The sequence below is a fragment of the Phacochoerus africanus genome, chromosome 6 (assembly GCF_016906955.1).
Source record: "Phacochoerus africanus isolate WHEZ1 chromosome 6, ROS_Pafr_v1, whole genome shotgun sequence".
Classification (NCBI taxonomy): domain Eukaryota; kingdom Metazoa; phylum Chordata; class Mammalia; order Artiodactyla; family Suidae; genus Phacochoerus; species Phacochoerus africanus.
In genome coordinates, this window is record NC_062549.1 from 53,573,921 (window position 1) to 53,590,967 (window position 17,047).

At 33.2% G+C, this 17,047-nt stretch overlaps 1 pseudogene; it reads left to right on the forward strand.

Moving 5' to 3' along the window:
- The window catches only part of LOC125128667 (pyridoxal phosphate phosphatase PHOSPHO2-like), a 103,811-nt pseudogene extending 86,988 nt beyond the window's left edge, over window positions 1-16,823 (forward strand).
- Window positions 16,824-17,047: the final 224 nt, after the last annotated feature.

Below are 17,047 nucleotides of genomic sequence, written 5' to 3' on the forward strand. Positions count from 1 at the left end.
AGCATATCTTACCGACAGTGTGATTAAAATTTTGGACTCCTTTAGTCTTTAGTAATGGATTTAAATTTAAATTAAGGTTATGGGTTGTGGGGATGTTTTCGTGTGTGTATTTTGATTGGTTGGCAAGGGCAGCTGTTGGAAAGTGAATCAGAGGGATTGGAGAAAGAAAGAAATGTCTAGGCTTACTAAAAAAGCATAATTATGTTTCAAGATATAATTCTAAAAAGGCAACTCCATAAAAGTATTGACTGAGATGAGCAAACTTAAGATTCTGAGTCTGATTTTACTTACCTTTGATATGTACTATATTCAATATCAATATATTAGATTAAAATATAGATTATATTAGATTTCTTTAAAAAATCAAATCTATACATTTTATTTATTGCATATGCCCAAAGTAATTAATATAAAATCACATCTTCTGTAAGTCTTGAGGAATGTTTATTTAACATAAGAAGAGGTTTAATAACTTACATTAAAGATTACATAGCACTCTTCTGCTGCTGTACACCAACTGTTTTTATGATAACTCCAGGGTCTGATATGTGATTGTAAATGAGAGTATTTTGCTGCTCATGTTTTAGTTTCAGAATTGATATACCCTGTGGGGGATTTATATGTAGATCTTGCTATGTAGTCATTATGTCCTCCATGTGATTTTAATTTGGTTCCAAAGCTAGTCTGATTTTAACTGTCAAAGGGACATTTATATTATCTGCAAAAATACTGGATCACTATGCTATACATCTTAAACTAATATAATATTGTAAATCAATTATACTTCAATAAGGATAAATAAATAAATAAAATATTAAAAAAGACATCTTAGTTGTGATCCCCAATACATACCTTATATGTAATGTCTCAGTGTCTCAGAAAAATGACAGGTTAGGTCCGAGGTATGGCCACTTTTATATTTTAGTTTAACAAATTTAACAAATTGGTATAGTAGAGAACAAATTGCTTCTGTCAAGTGACTATGTTGCCTTTCATTGCTTATATTTATTTTTAACATTAAAGATAATGAAAATCTAAAATTCAATTCATGAATTCTCTTATTCCTCTAATTTAAAACAGTTTTAAAATATTTCTTTGATTTTGAGTCTATGACCAGATTTTCAAAATGGATAAAAAAATGCTTCATACTGTTATGTCAAATATTCAATCAGCAAAAACAAAATAAATTTGTGTCATGCATTTGACTGCATGAATAAATTTGTATAAACCAAATAGTCAGTTATGTGTGTGTTCTATTTGGCTTCATGTCCATAGCCCTGAGATCACTGTCCTCTCATTAAAGCCCTTTGCAAGTATTGGTTTCAACATGTTTCTTGACATATGTATGTACATCTGTGATCTTATTTTAGTATCCCTTTAATTTGCTTCATTATCCCTATTTTATCTCTTTCAAGTTGAAAACTTTACCACTGAATTTTTAATAGAAGGCCCCAAATCAGAAAGTGCTCAAGGTATGCATAGTAAAGTGAAAACTTGATAAATGTGCTCTGTAAAGCCACATTACACATTTGGAACTGGTTTCTAAATCTACTTTTGCAAAATTGGTGATATTGCCATTGGAGGAGGATTCCTTTACAGTGTTCTTTTTATGTCTCCAAGTTTGTTAATTTTCATTTCCCTACATTGAATTTCAAAAGCCACTTAGCTGCCCATATTCCTAGTTTATCCTAGTCATTCAGATTTTTACTGTTCTGCTCCTTTTCAGTGATTGGTGCATGGCTCCCTTCCAATAGTCAGCAAATTTCATTACCTAGAGCACACTGTTTTACCAGGTCTCTGCACTCCGGTCCCCTGACAGTGCATGAAACTCTCCATCTCCAACCCTCAGCAATTTTTAAATCCACTCACAGATTAACCTTGACTAGCCTATATTTTCTAGAGGCTGGAATTTAATAGAGTTCTTATAAGAGTGAGGTAAATCTATGGCTCAGTTTTTGTGTCCTAAATACCAACAATGCATTCTCCTCATGTTTTCTCCTGGCTCCTCAGAAGTTGTTTTAACAGTTTCATTGAATGTTTAATCTAATTAACTGTTAAATACACACACAGAAAGCAGAGAACAAACAACTTTATCTGACCATGACTACATGAGAATTTCCCTCATTTTAGAAGAATAATGTATTAATTAAATCTGTTAAAATTTACTATTCAAATATTTCCTCAATCCAATCCCTTCTCCCACCTAGTTATGGGCAGATTTTTTCCTAGCCAGCATTACTAGTGACTTCATCTGGGGAACTAAAGTCTTTTTTGTTTGAAAAGAATCATCTTTATCAATGTTATTTGCATTATGTTTGATTTGATAATTTGGAAAGAATACTTCTGATGTACCAGACTAGAGACATAAAATACTGTAAATTGATCTACAAACATTTGAAAATTAATTTTTATAAATATATAATCCAAATTCATCAATAAATTATGATTTGTTTAAAACAAACAATTTTTGAAGCAACTGTCATTAGTTAAATGGAAAAACTTAATGGGTATTCCATTAGTGTGCTGTTTTATCACTATTATACTCTATTTTGCAGCAGTATGGAACAAATCATCTGGTGGATTCTATGAAAAATGTAGAAACTTATTGTAGTTTTATTCATAATTAAATGTCAATATTTGTATAATTTTGTAGAGAATATATATTCAGACTTTTGTTTTGTTATATATTTAACTATGGTCCCCACACCTAATATACTCAATTTTTATAAAATGCAAACATGTATATGGTATATGAAGACACTTTTTGATCTCCCTTTTCTGTGTGCAATGTGAATTTCATGTATCAGCTCTTACTTAGGCATTATATGTGATGTCTGCCAAGCTATACTTTGATTTTAGCAGTGTTTATCAGTTTTTTTCTTGGCCTAGAGCATTGATTTTTGCAGAAGTGCACACATATTTAATTTTACCTCTAATCTTGTAAAAAATAAACATACACACACACATATGTATATATATAAACTTGAAAAGTTTTTATATTTATAATGCTATAATTTATATAAATACAGTTATCATTAGCTATGTCTAAAGTGCTAAAATAAGCCTTAATTAGATCCTCTTTGGACATAACTTTTCATCTGTATTTACTTTTATATGTAAAAATCACCCTAGTAAGAAATTCTAGAAATATAGATAATTAGGTTTCTCTGTAAAGTGCAATGATTGGCCTCCAGATGCCTTGAATATTTGTTTACAAGAGGACCTGTGACTAAGTTTCAAATGAATGAAGGTTTTTCTTACATATCTCTGTCTCTGGACTAACGAAAAGCAAGCCAACCTGTTTTTCTTTACTAAACGACAGTTTTTACTCATCAATTTCCTTCAAACTTTCCATTATTTTATTTCATCAAAATAAATGCCGCCCTGTTGCAAATTTTTATCTATGTATTTACATGTTCGGTCACAAGATGAACATCTAATTATGTTGTGGTATTATTAAATGGAATATTGACTCAAATGTGAGCTTTATGGTGATTAAGATGAATAGATGTCTCTGAAGCAGATTGATTTGCTCTAAATAGCTGTTCCTGTTTCAAAGAGAGGCTCACTCAAGCTAAACTATAATCTCAACCAAAACAAGACCATTTGCATTTTCTATCCCATTACTTTGTTTGAAATAAACAGGCAAGCAATCACCCTAACCTGCACTGAATTATTTTTATAGGATTCATAAATACAGCCCAGATCGTGACCTGGTATACCATTTTTGACTGTTAAAAGGCTGGCTCATTTTTTGACTATTTCATCTCGAAAATTGGGCAGCTCTATCTTTGTAACATCATGAATACAGTATACATAAAAGCAGTTCAAAATTCAGGTTGCTGGTACTCACCATAAGCTTCAAATCTAGTCATCTTTCATCTATATCTACATGGGGCTTGATTGTGTGTCAAAGTTTTGTTAATAAAATGATTTGGAACTTAATCTGAGAAAAATTTAAGTATTCTTCAACGTATGCAATGGCTGGGACTGTTTTTACATGCACAAAATATTTCAGCTAACTTGATATTCTTTGTACACATGGATGATCTAATTATTGCTACATGAAGTGTGGTACAGTTACTGCACCACCTTGGAGTTTGTTCAAAATGAAAACTCTCAGCCTAGTCCTTATACCTCCTGAGTCAGAATGGGCACTTTCAGAAGATCTCCCAGAAGATTCTAATGTATGCTAACATTTAAGTCCTGGTGTTTTGAGTCTTCCTGTCCTTTAAATTCAAACATAAATTCTGTTTATCCCAAATCAATATTTTAAGAAAATTGTGCTTGTGTACAGTAAGGGAGAGGATGATATCAGAGATTTTTGTTTATTTTAGCGTTTATTTAAGCCTGTATTAAGGAGTAGTATGTGCCAGGGTCTGTGCTAAGTGTTGATTACGCAAAGGTGGCAAGAACACTTCTCATGAATGCTGGAGTTCCATTTCCACCTGTGAGGACAGATAGAGAAATGATTGCAGTTTGGTATAACAAGTGCTTCTAACATTTAGAGTTAAGAAGTTCATCTATCCATGCAGAGCTATTTTGGAAAGAGGTAGATAGAGTTTGGTAGAAAGGCCTGTTTATAAACTTTCTCCTGAAGCTACATAAACAAGTCTTAGATATTTGACAAAGACTATGCATAGCTAACTATACTATCAACTTATATATACATTTGCGCCTGTATAAATACATATATACATATGCATATATTTGAAATATAATCTATAGATATCTATATCTATATCTATAGATATATATATCTCCCATGGACATATTTTAAATATATATTTTATAGAAAAGGTAATTAGGGACATAAGGGAAAATAATTACCCTCAAAGCCACAGAATGTGTAACAAATCAAGTTGGGATTCACGTTTATTTTCCTCACTAGGCCTAATTAGAGACTGTTTAAAGGGTTGTCATTGTAATAACATTTCTTCTTTTGCAACAGGTTATTTTTTTTTTTTTGAGGGGAGTTGTTTGTGTCGACAAATCTGTGATTAAGGAATCACAGATATTTTTCAAATAGGTATATAATACAGATGACCAATTTAACTCATAAGAGGCATACCATAATCATGACTTTAAAACACTTTCTAAAGACATTCGGGTCAGTGGAAAATTTGTGGGACAGCACAAATCATCTTCTGTTATGAATTCCACAGTTCTGGACCAATAATACTTTTTCAGAATTTTAAAGGTTTTAATTACAATCAACTTTTAAAACACATTTATGACATTATATATTAACTATTTAGATAGATTTTAACTGTTGCTACATCAAAGTAACAATGGCATAAACTTGAGCAACTGAGCTCTTCAACAGGAGCAGATGGCCTGTCTGAGATTTTGCAGTTCAGAAGCAAGCCTCATTTAATGGCAGCCAAAAAAGCAATGGAAAGTGTTCAAACTTTGAATGCAGAAGAAAAAAACACTTTTTCTAGGGTTTATTTGGTAAACTCTGTGACAGTTGGACATCTGGATATGCTAGAAAAAGAGAATTTTAAAGTTATCCTTGAAACCTGTCCATTTGAATTAGATGATCCATTCTCTGTAATTAAGCCTAAGTAGTGGGTATCTGTCACAAGTCAAATTAATAGAAATTAATTCAAAACCTTGGAAGGGACATGTCACGCTGATCTGTGTAGCATAACCCTGAAGGCGACATTTTATTATATGAGTAAGATTTCATTGTCAAAAAAGGAAAAGTCACTCTGGCAAACGCTGAATACGACAAGTAAGTTTTTCAGAGGGTAAAGTGCTTATCAATTAGATGTAAATTAGCATGCTGAGGGCACCATTTGATAAATGACTGCCTCCAGAAAACTGAATGATATGGTTTTGTATAGAAAAGTCATTCACTCAAGGGTGAGGACACTCCTTTTAGAGACCAGTCTACTTCTTTTACGATCTTATTGACTCCCTCTTTAGTTTAAAGGATAGCATAGTGAGGGTAAATGTTCAGTCGTGTTAGGTTTATGAATGAAAGACTGGAGAACCAAGCTCATGGCCGTCAGAACATTGACATCAACCTACTGTGTTTGTTCTCAGAGGTAGAGACCTATTAGAGAAAGTCAAGCCTGAACAAACTAGTGACATTGTGCACTGTAGTTTCTGGAAGCTTCACACAATCATCTCAGGCTGCAGAAGAGCTCTAGAAGTAGTGGTCCATGAAGAACTATCATCTATTTGTTAAGCTATGCAATTTTGATGGATCATCTGTTTTTTTAAGATGAATATTTAGGCTTAGCTCTAGCAACCTGCATCCTCATGAACACTAATCGAGGTCTTAACCCATTGAACCACAATGGGAACTCCATAATTTCCATTTTTGTGTGTGTGATGATGATAGCATTTAAGATTTATTCTCTTAAAGACTTTTAACTCTATAATATTGTTAATTATAATCATCAGGCTATACATTAGACCCTTTGATCACCACCTTTCCATTTCCCCTACTTCCTCCCTAACCACTGGAAACTATCATTCTACTCTGTTTTTTGAGTTCATCTTTTTATTTTTTAATGATTTTTTATTTTTCCATTGGAGTTGGTTTACAGTGTTCTGTCAATTTTCTACTGTACAGAAAAGGGACCCAGCACACATACATATATACATTCTTTTTTCACATTATCTTCTGTCATGCTCCAACATAAGTGACTAAATATAGTTCCCAGTGCTATATAGCAGGATCTCATGTCTTATCCATTCCAAAAGCAATAGTTTGGATCTATTAACCCCAGATTCCCAGTCTGCCCAACTCCCTCCCCCTCCCCCTGGCAACCACAAGTCTGTTCTCCAAGTCCATAAGTTTCTTTTCTGTGAAAAAGTTTATTTGTGCAGTGTATTAGACTCAAGATGTGTAATATCATGTGATGTTTGTCTTTCTCTTTCTGAGTTCATCTTTTTTAGATTCAACTTGTAAGTGACAACATGCAGTATTTGCCTTTCTCTGTCTGATCTATTTCATTTAGCATAATGCCATCAAGGTCCATTCATGATGTTGTAAATAGCAGGGTTTCCTTTACTTTCAGCTGAATAATATTTTTATGTATATACATATTTAATAATACATACATATTTAATACATATAAGAATATATGTCATATTTTCTTTACACATTCATCTGATGATAGACACCAAGTTATGGCTTGACTACTGTAAATACTACAATGAGCATGGGAGTACAGATTTTTTACGATAGTGATTTCATTTCCTTCAAAATATATATATCTAGAAGTAAAATTTATGGGTCATATGATAGTTCTATTGTTAATTTTTTGAGAAACCTCCATACGGTTTTTCATGCTGGTTATTTCAGTTTATATTTTCACCAACAGTGTGCAAGAGTTAGCTTTTCTCCACAGCCTAATCAAAACTGATTGTCTTTATCTTTTTTTATAATATCCATCCTAACATGTGTGAGATGGTTTCTCATTGTGGTTTAAATTGCATTTTACTGATGAATAGTGATATTGAGCATCTTTTTTGTATAACTGTTGGTGAGATTACTATCTTCTCTGAAAAATGGATTGGATCTCTGGGTTTATAGGAGCCCTCTAAGAGCCTTAGCTGAGGAAGCTGCTGAACCACTTGGGGCTTCTGGAGCATGGGCCATGGGTTCAACAGGGGAGGCTCTGGGAGCCTGGAGCTGAGGAAGCTGCCTGAAGGTGTGTGTTTTACCTGGAACTGCTAGACAGGCTATGACATGATCCAGTGGCCTGGATGAGCAGGATTTTGCTGGAAGTCTGGTAGCAAACTCTTTTCTTTTTTTTTCTTTTTTTTTTTTTCCTTTTTAAGGTGGCATCTGTGGCATATGGAATTTCCTGGGCTAGGGGTTGAATCGAAGCTGCAGCTGTATGTAGGCTATGGAGCCACCGCAATACCAGATCCCAGTTGCCTCTGCAACCTACATCATAGCTTGCAGCAGAGCTGGATTATTAACCTGCTGAAAGAAGCCAGGGATCAAACCAACGTTTCATGGACACTATGTCAGTTCTTAACCCACTGAACCACAATAGGAACTCCAAAACCTGTATTTTATCTTCTCATTTTTCAGTCTTTCAACCTCTGACCTCACTTATTATAATTTAATATTTCAGTCTCCATCCTTCTGTCTCAATCTCTTGTCATCTTTCCTCCATTTATCCTCTCATTCTTTCATTCTATTTTCCTCTTTCTTCATTTTTTTTCTTATTCTTCCTCTGTCCACTCTTTAACACTCCCCTACTTGCCTTTCCCCTCTTTACCCCCTCCCTAGCCTCTTTGGATATGTCTTATCTTCCTCTTATATTTTTTATCTCTTAACCCTCAGCCAGGATGATCTCTGTCTCAACTATCCATCTGTTTTTTAGCATTTCAGTCATGTGTGGACTAAGAAAAATTGTTTAATTAATACCTGGAGTTCAGGGTCCTGGTTAGAGTTCTGTTGTTCTTTTTGTGCATTTTTTGTGTGTTCCTTTTTATGTGGAACATATTATTTCTTCAAAATTATACATTTTTATTTTTCATTGAATGATAAAAAAACCAACTAACCTTTCTATTCATCCTTCAATATAGCATATCTGCTTTCAGATGTTTAGGACTGGATTGTCTAAAATGCTTCATCATCCTGGGGAAAGAATTACAGAAAAAGGAAGCTATTTCAATTTGTTTTCCCTTTCTTTCTGGACATTGAAGAAATCCCACATCTCAATATTGATGGAATTCAGAAGAACCTTGAGAAATTATATAGAATATTGAGAGTGCTGCTCAGGACTCTGTGATTTGAGTTCATTCAGATTTCCCTTAAAAATGATAATGTTTAATAATGGAATCTTGAATATAGTTGTAAACACATTCAAACATAATATGTGACATTTCAAATATGAGATGTCCTTTCCGAGAATCAGTTTTTTTGGTCTGTTTTAGTATTTCCTGAAGGTAATCAATTGATTAGCTGCATTACTGTAATTAGTTACACTGTAAAATGTATCTAACTTAACTGAGATGATTTCAAATTGAAATTTCCATACAAGACAATTTTCATTTTGTAATTTTATACTATAAGGTTATCATTAACTATCTTTCATTAGTTATTCCAAATACTTCCTCCCACTAGCCCTTAGCTTCATAACCATGAATTTATTTCAAATATAGGTAAACTACACTGAGAGTTCATTGGTATAAGTACCAGTCCAGTGGTAAAAATGAGAGCATATCCAGTTGGAACCTGGAATCATAAGGAAGTATGGAAAACATATGTTAAGATATAAATGGAATAATCATTGATGATGGAGTTTTTATGACCTATTTATTTCCTTACAGTTCTGAAATTTTATAACTGTTTAGTTGACTTTCCAAATGGCGGTGATCAGTGATTACATTTCTGGTGATCAATTAATGAGTAGTTTCAAATTCAAATGGTGTATAAATATGAGAGATTAATTGTATGTATGTGCTGTGTGTGCATATGTGTAAGTATACTGATATTTCATTATTTTTTCAGCTACCTCTAACCTACATTTGGTTAAAATCAGCATCTTAAATTAGAGGGATTAGGAAGAAGTGGGGAATAAAAAGAAGCTTTAGAAATGCTGGAAAAGCTTTGCTGGAAGATACTTCAGGGACACAAAAAAATATAAAAGAAAATATCTGTTTTTTTAATTTATATTTTCTCAATATTTTGGTTCTAATGCCTTTGCTTGCCATTGTTTTTTTTTTTTTTCCTAGTTGTTATGGTATAGGGTATTCTTCCCCTTTACTTTACAAAATACAAATGGAACTTTGAATACCTGTGACATCTGTATAATCTTTGATATATGAATGCATATTAAAGTTGAGGAAAGGAATAAAAGTTATTATCAAAAGTAGGAAGAATTGCACAAACTCATAAATCCAAACTGGTTAACAGTTTTGTTTCAGGAGATGTGGAACATGGTGGTTTAGAGTAGGCAGTGTAACAGAACTTGCATTAGCTAAGCTTCTTTAGGCTATTTTATTAAGTGGAACCTAGTTATCTAACATACATTGGAAATTAAAACACATCGTCATTCACTGACCAGTAGTTTGCTTTCTTTTGATTGTAATATAAGGTATCTAATGTACAGCTTATTTTAGCCATTTAAGTGTATAGTAAATGCAGCAGTAAATGGAAATGAAGGAGGCAGGATGTGGCAGAAAGAAGAGGAGCTGTCATGTGCTCTCTACAAAGGACTAAACAAACTCCAATAGGGCCTCTGTAACTGTGCTGATCATGGAGAGGGGCCAGGTCTTTATATACCTATAACAACTGGTAATTTGATGCACACGACCCTGCAAATGGTGTGGGACAATGGACCTGAGGAATCTCTTCAGCCAAATCAATTCCAAAGCTGACGGCTGAGGGCTGTTTGGTAGCAACAGTTCTAGCAGCAGAAAAAAAATTTTTTGTACTGAAGGGGTATCTGGGCAGCACATACAGACATAACTTCATTGTTTTCCCATATACAGTTCTCATTTGTTCTAATAATTCTACAAGATAGCTAGGGTAAGAGTTATTTATCATGAACCAAGTTAATAATGAATTTAATTTCATAAATTAAGAAGTTTATATTTCCTAGATGCAGAATTAGCTATGTAACATTGGCAAAGGAGGATAATGCAAAAACACATACGTATTGACACTATTTTAACATGTGAAGAGATGATTTTGAGCAATTTCATGCTAAGGAAAATGTCGCATAGAAACAACCATGATAAATTTCTGATGATTGATGGGGAAGTTCAAATCTCTTGCTGTGATTCAGCATCAATTCTATCTAATATCTGCATTTAAGTGTTTACAACACTTAGTATGAGGTAACTAAGCAGTAAGACAGCTTATATCAATTATCTTTATATTTTTCTTTGTTGATTATCTTCATTTTTCCATTTTTGGCACGTTTTCTCTTACTAGAACTTCAGAGAGTCTCCTGCTGAGAAATGAAGGTAGGCACAGTAGTGGATCATGTTTTTGACAAGCCCAAAGCTTGCTGACCCATGCACAATATACTTACCTGCCACCTTTTTGTCAATATCTTGACAAGGTCATCGTGCATTAAAGAGAAACATTCAGTCTCTAACACTCTAATGCTCACTTTTCTTGAAGAAAGTGTGTAAAAAGGTATAATTTTAACACATCACTATCATTTCTGACTACATAGTAGGCAGTTTTGTTTATGTGTGGCGAAATTATTGCATGCAATCACATCAGTCAGAATAAAACTGTTCTGAGCAATAAGCAGCTACATCTTGAAAAGATGCATTGGTTGACCTCTAAATATCATTGTGACTTTAAACAAAGCATCTTCAAGCATGTTTAGCATTGGAAACGTTTTGTTAAGCAAAGACTAATAATAAAGTTGTTATCTGTCTATCTATCTACCTATCCATCCATCCAACTATCTATCATCTATCTATTATCTATCTATCATCTATCTATCTATCTATCTATCTATCTATCTATCTATCTATCTATCTATCTATCTATCTAATCTATCACCATCTTTATCTATCATCTATCTTTCAAGGCTGGAGACCAGTTGTCTTTCACTCCACATCAAGCATAATTAAGGCTTTAATCTGTGAGGATCATATGAAAACTCTAGGGCAAAATTTGAAAACTATTTACTTACTGTCAAATTTTAGAGAGTACTAGGGGACTTAGAGAGTACTAGGGGACAAATATAGATAAATTTCTAACCCACAGTGACACACATCTTAGCAATTAATGCCTGTATGAGGCTTGCTTATGCATGGATATTATTTACCTGCCTATATTTTTATTTAGGATCACAATTTTTTTCTTCTGTATATCTTTCTCTGCAGTAACTGAATAAAAGTTTAGCAGCTACATTGGATTGAGCAGAACAAAATTTGATAAATATTGCTATGTTTTCATACTCTTCATAACAAATAGCATTCTACATTAGTATTCCAGTTGTAAAATCCTAATACTTACATGGAAATAATATGAGCCAAAAGATGTAATTACTACACATTAGAAATTTTTCTTGGTCCTTTACTCTTTTTTCTTTGCCTGCATAGCTTAGTACCTGTCTGGGGTACAATTTCCTCAAGGTGATAAATCACAGAAGAATATCAGGGATGAATGGTATCGGACTTCAAAGAGGGGAAAAAATACACTTTGAAATCACTATACACTAGTAATTTGGGATAGAACTGTCTCATATTTGCCTGTTGGCAATCAGAGTAGAACTTGGTGATTTCACCACATAGTAACAATTTCTCTTAGGAATATTGTAATAGGGCAATCTGTTTTTATCTTCCATGGAATCTAGGTGTTGCTAGGATATTTCTTGGTTAGAATCAATTGAATTCTATTTCAGGATCCCGATGTGTTAGGTATCTAGATTTTTAAGAACCTACAAGCTTATGATAATTTTCTCATATTTTAAAATCTTGACAAAAATCTTTTATTCAGCTTTTTTTTAAAAAGCCTCTTTTCTAATTTATGAACACTCCAGTTCTTCAATGTACATACCGAGAGAGACTATGTACATATACATACATATACATATAGATGTGTATATATTAATAATACATATGAATAATATGCATATTATTGCCACGTTTCAAGTCTGAGAAGAAGAAATCATATACATATATACACATATATATTCATACAAATACACATATTTTACACTATAGTATTATATAATTGCTAGTAATCTCAAGGTTTTATAAGTTTTGGGGAAAGCCCAAGTTTATTAAACTTATAAACTCACTTCTATATGATATTAACGAAAGAAAAATATTAAAATCAATAGAATGCATAAACCAAGGTGTTAAATATTTTTATAAAGTTATATCTTTAAAAACAACCACATAAGCAATGATAAAAAACCTTGGCAATGTTTAACCACTTTTGTTAATGTGTTGTATTTCTTCATTAAATACAAAACATTAAAAAAAATTGTTTAATTTTAACAGAAACATATGAACCTAAACTATGAAGATTCAGAATGGCATTTATGCAGACTTAACAGTTATATTGTTCACCAGTCCCTATAATAAACATTTATGAAGCATAGAACATTTCCAAAATTTTGCATAGAATATAAAGGAGATGAGTGTATGCCCCATTGGTATTCTGATTAATGAACTTTCTCAAGGAAACTTAATATTAGCCACTTAAGCGAATGAAGAAAAACAAAAGAATCATAAGTCTAAAATATTTGACTCCAGGTAATTCATCTTCAAAGTTATTTACTTTACATAGGATGATAGCATACTTGATTTCACATATGTGAAGTATAATTCAATTTATAACTCACAGACTGAATTGACATTAATAACACACTGAATTTCATCTTAGATATTCTATTCATATGCAATTTTATTGAGACTTCAAACTGTTGACATTGAAACTTTTTAAACTTATTCTTTGAGTTTAAGCAATTAGTCTATAGTTTGAAAAATCTAATTCCTGTCTCCAAAAAAAAGCATGTATGTGTGATGTTAGGATGGACTAGATCAATATTGAAAAAAAGCCTTGGAGTTCCCATGGCGGTGCAGTGGAAATGAATCCGACTAGGAACCAAGAGGTGAGGGTTCAATCCCTGGCCTTGCTCAGTGGGTTAAGGATCTGGCATTGCCATGAGCTGTGGTGTAGGTTGCAGATGCGGCTCAGATCTAGTGTTGCTGTAGCTCTGGCATAGGCCAGCAGCTGTAGTTCCAATTGGACCCCTAGCCTGAGAACCTCCATATGTTGTGGGTGTAGCCCTAAGAAAAGCAAAAAACAGAAACAAAAACAAAAGCCTTACATATTTATAAAATATGTACTTTAAATATATTTCACTTTGCAATACCTCATTCAAATTTTGATCTTCAAGATTCAATGATCTCAAAAGGCCAAGTATGCTTATTCCCGCTTCTAACAAGCCAACTATGAGAATAAAGAATCAATAGAAAAATTGGGATTTGACTTAACTTATTTTATTTATTTTTAGTTAAATACCAATGTATCTTTTTGTATAATATTAAGCAATAGCAAGAAGAGTGATTATCAGGTTTGCAGATTTTTAAATTGTTCCTATTTCCATGAGTTTAAAGCGTAGCTGTTACTGCTAAACATTCCTTCCATGAAAGAGCCAGACAAAACTCCACCCTGGCCTGCTCCCAGGTCACTGCTCTGGCTTGGCTTTCACTGGAAGGATAAGCCAAGATGTTGAGCCAAAAGGAGCATCCAGAGAATAACCATCATTACAAGGCTAATAATCTTAACAGCTGCCAAAAGAAAATATGACAGTGATGATACTGGTACTAAAGCACTCAATACTTTTGTTGAGCCTTGGAAGTTATGCATAAAATTCTGTGTGATCACAGCATTGTACACTGGGAAAGTATGGTGTGTTTAATCATCCCTCTGGCATGCTCTTTGCTTGTTTCTTCTTTGTCAATGTCATACTTGCCTAATCTTTTTAAAAAATCCAGTTTTAAGGAAGAAAAAGCAATGAAAAAATGTAAAAACCCGCCATTTGGGAGGACTGAATTTCTAATAGAATGACATTATAATAGTTCAGTTATAAGCAATGGTAACAATTAAAACTAACCAATAAGCCTGACAATACATAGAGCAATCTTTAAGTACAAATAAATTCACTACTAGCTGTCACCTAGGCATGGAAAAACTAAATTGCTAATGCTATTTCTGAACTTAATTCAATATTTTATAAAACTATGTCCCTCAAAATGACAGCAAGCAATAAGAAGCTATATAATGTTTTACTTCCACAATTTAAATGGAGCTTTTTTTAAATGATAAAAAAATTTCCAGGTCAAAATAAATGATATAAACCAGCAGTTTTAATTGCCTTTGGCTGAATGTAAAGTGAAAACCTATAAAGCATTATTATAAGGTCAACATTTATAGCGATAAGCTGAAGAAAGTCGGTGTCATTTACATATCCTTTTAAGGAAAACTATGAAAGTCTTTGAACACATTTATGATTCAGATTCAAACAGAATTTTTTGGACAGTAAACTGTTAGCTAGAAAAGGCAAGGGTATGCTACTAAAAGTTATAGCAACACAAGCCCTTATATTCCTGTAAAGATTCAGTTGCCTATGCTTCAAACGATGGTTCTAAAATTATATGCAATATAAGGCATAGGAAAAAGCCTTATAGAACATTAGATTTGTTTCATACTGGAATGAGCATAGACAGCCATATTTAAAGATCCATGTCAAGAACGGTCACTGAACTACATAAATTAAAAGAGCATTAAGTCCATTTGATTGAATCTCTCATTTAAAGGTAAGAAAATTAAATTGCCCAAAGCCTAGTTAATTTCCAAAGTCACAAAGTTGTACATGAGAAGAAAAAAAAAATCCTGTCTAAAAATGCATCTTCTCTATCTTAAGCCTTAACATTTTACCTATATATCTCTTGGAGGCCTAAACCTGTAATACCATTCATTCAGTAAATATTTGTTAAGTTAAGATGACTAAATTGAAAAAAGTTGAAAACTAATTTTTAAAATATTGTATAAAGTTAGATGGATAATAATTAAGTATAAAAAATGATAGTATTAAAAATAGGGAAATTTGTTTTCTTCTTGAGTTAAATATTATCTTTTCTTTTATATCAAACATAGTTAATTGCTTCGGGATTTTAAAATCACAATATGGCCATGTAAGAAATGGGGATAAACTGATGAAGTTTCACAAGTCAATTTAATTTGCCACACAATAAATTTGATGTTATCATTTTATAAAAGAAAACGGCTCATATTGGACAATTTTCTTCAAAAATTTCATTTTTTCCACAAATTTCCATATATATTCTCATCTTCCAACCAAGGGAGAAAATGCTATATGCAGTACATTCTCATTCTCATCAGATAGGTAAGGAGTAAGAGATAACTACTTTTCAGAGGAAAAAAAATGTTTAATATATTAGAAACTTCTGGTACACCACTTCAAAACACCTCTTTCCTCCCTGCTACCTCACTATGTGACAACTAGTCACACAAAGGGCTTCAATCAGTTTTTGGGATATGAAATGTAAAACAGGATGAAATGAAAAGAACAGTGATAGCAATGCCTTTCACTCTGGGGATGGTAGAACTCTTAAAGTTTATAAGACAGAACAAAGATAAATTTTACTGCATCATTATTTCAGATTCAAATGCAGTCTTCATGGAGTTCCCCTTGTGGCTCAGTGGTTAACAAACCCGACTAGGAACCATGAGGTTGTAGGTTCGATCCCTGGCCTCACTCAGTGGCTTAAGGGTCCAGCATTGCGGTGACCTGACGTGGCTTAGATCTGGCGTTGCTGTGGCTGTGGCATAGGCCTGTGGCTACAACTCTGATTAGACCCCTAGCCTGGGAACCTCCATATGCCGCGGGTGCAGCCCTACAAAAAAAAAAATGCAATCTTCATAGATTGGGTTTTAGAAGCTATCAGTTTTCATGATGTGTTTGATAAAATGTTTAAAAATCCAGCAGATTTTGAGAGCAGTGGTCATCTGTTTGTGGGAAATTACAATGGTTCATTCTTGCAATAGGTGTTCCCAAAAATATTTGAAAAAATGCACTTTTGGTAGAATTTGTAAGTAAACAGGAGTTTATAAACAGGGAGTAAGGTATACACACATTGTTTATATAGGTGATGGCAGAAACGATGTCTGTCCAGTAAACTTTTTAAAGAAGAATGATGCTGCCATGCCACAGAGAGAACATACCTTATAGCAAAGTCTTTCTAGTATGTCCCAAAATCTTGAGCCTATGGAAACTTCTGTTGTATCTTAGTCTTCAGGCAGTGAAATAATTTCTCATTTATAATTTCTAATAAAGGAGTAATAGACCAAAAAAAAAAAATGCAGCAGTGCTTCCCATGCTACATAATACTTGCTTCTTGCTCTGGGCTTTTCTGATGATGCAGCCTGGGATACCTAATGAAATCAGTTCTGTACTGAAAAATGTGCATCTCTTCCATGTGCATGACTCATATTTGTGGCCAAGTTAATGCTTACATTTGACCAATAGGGACTTGGAGTCAACGGATAAATCCTGCTTCTTTTCTG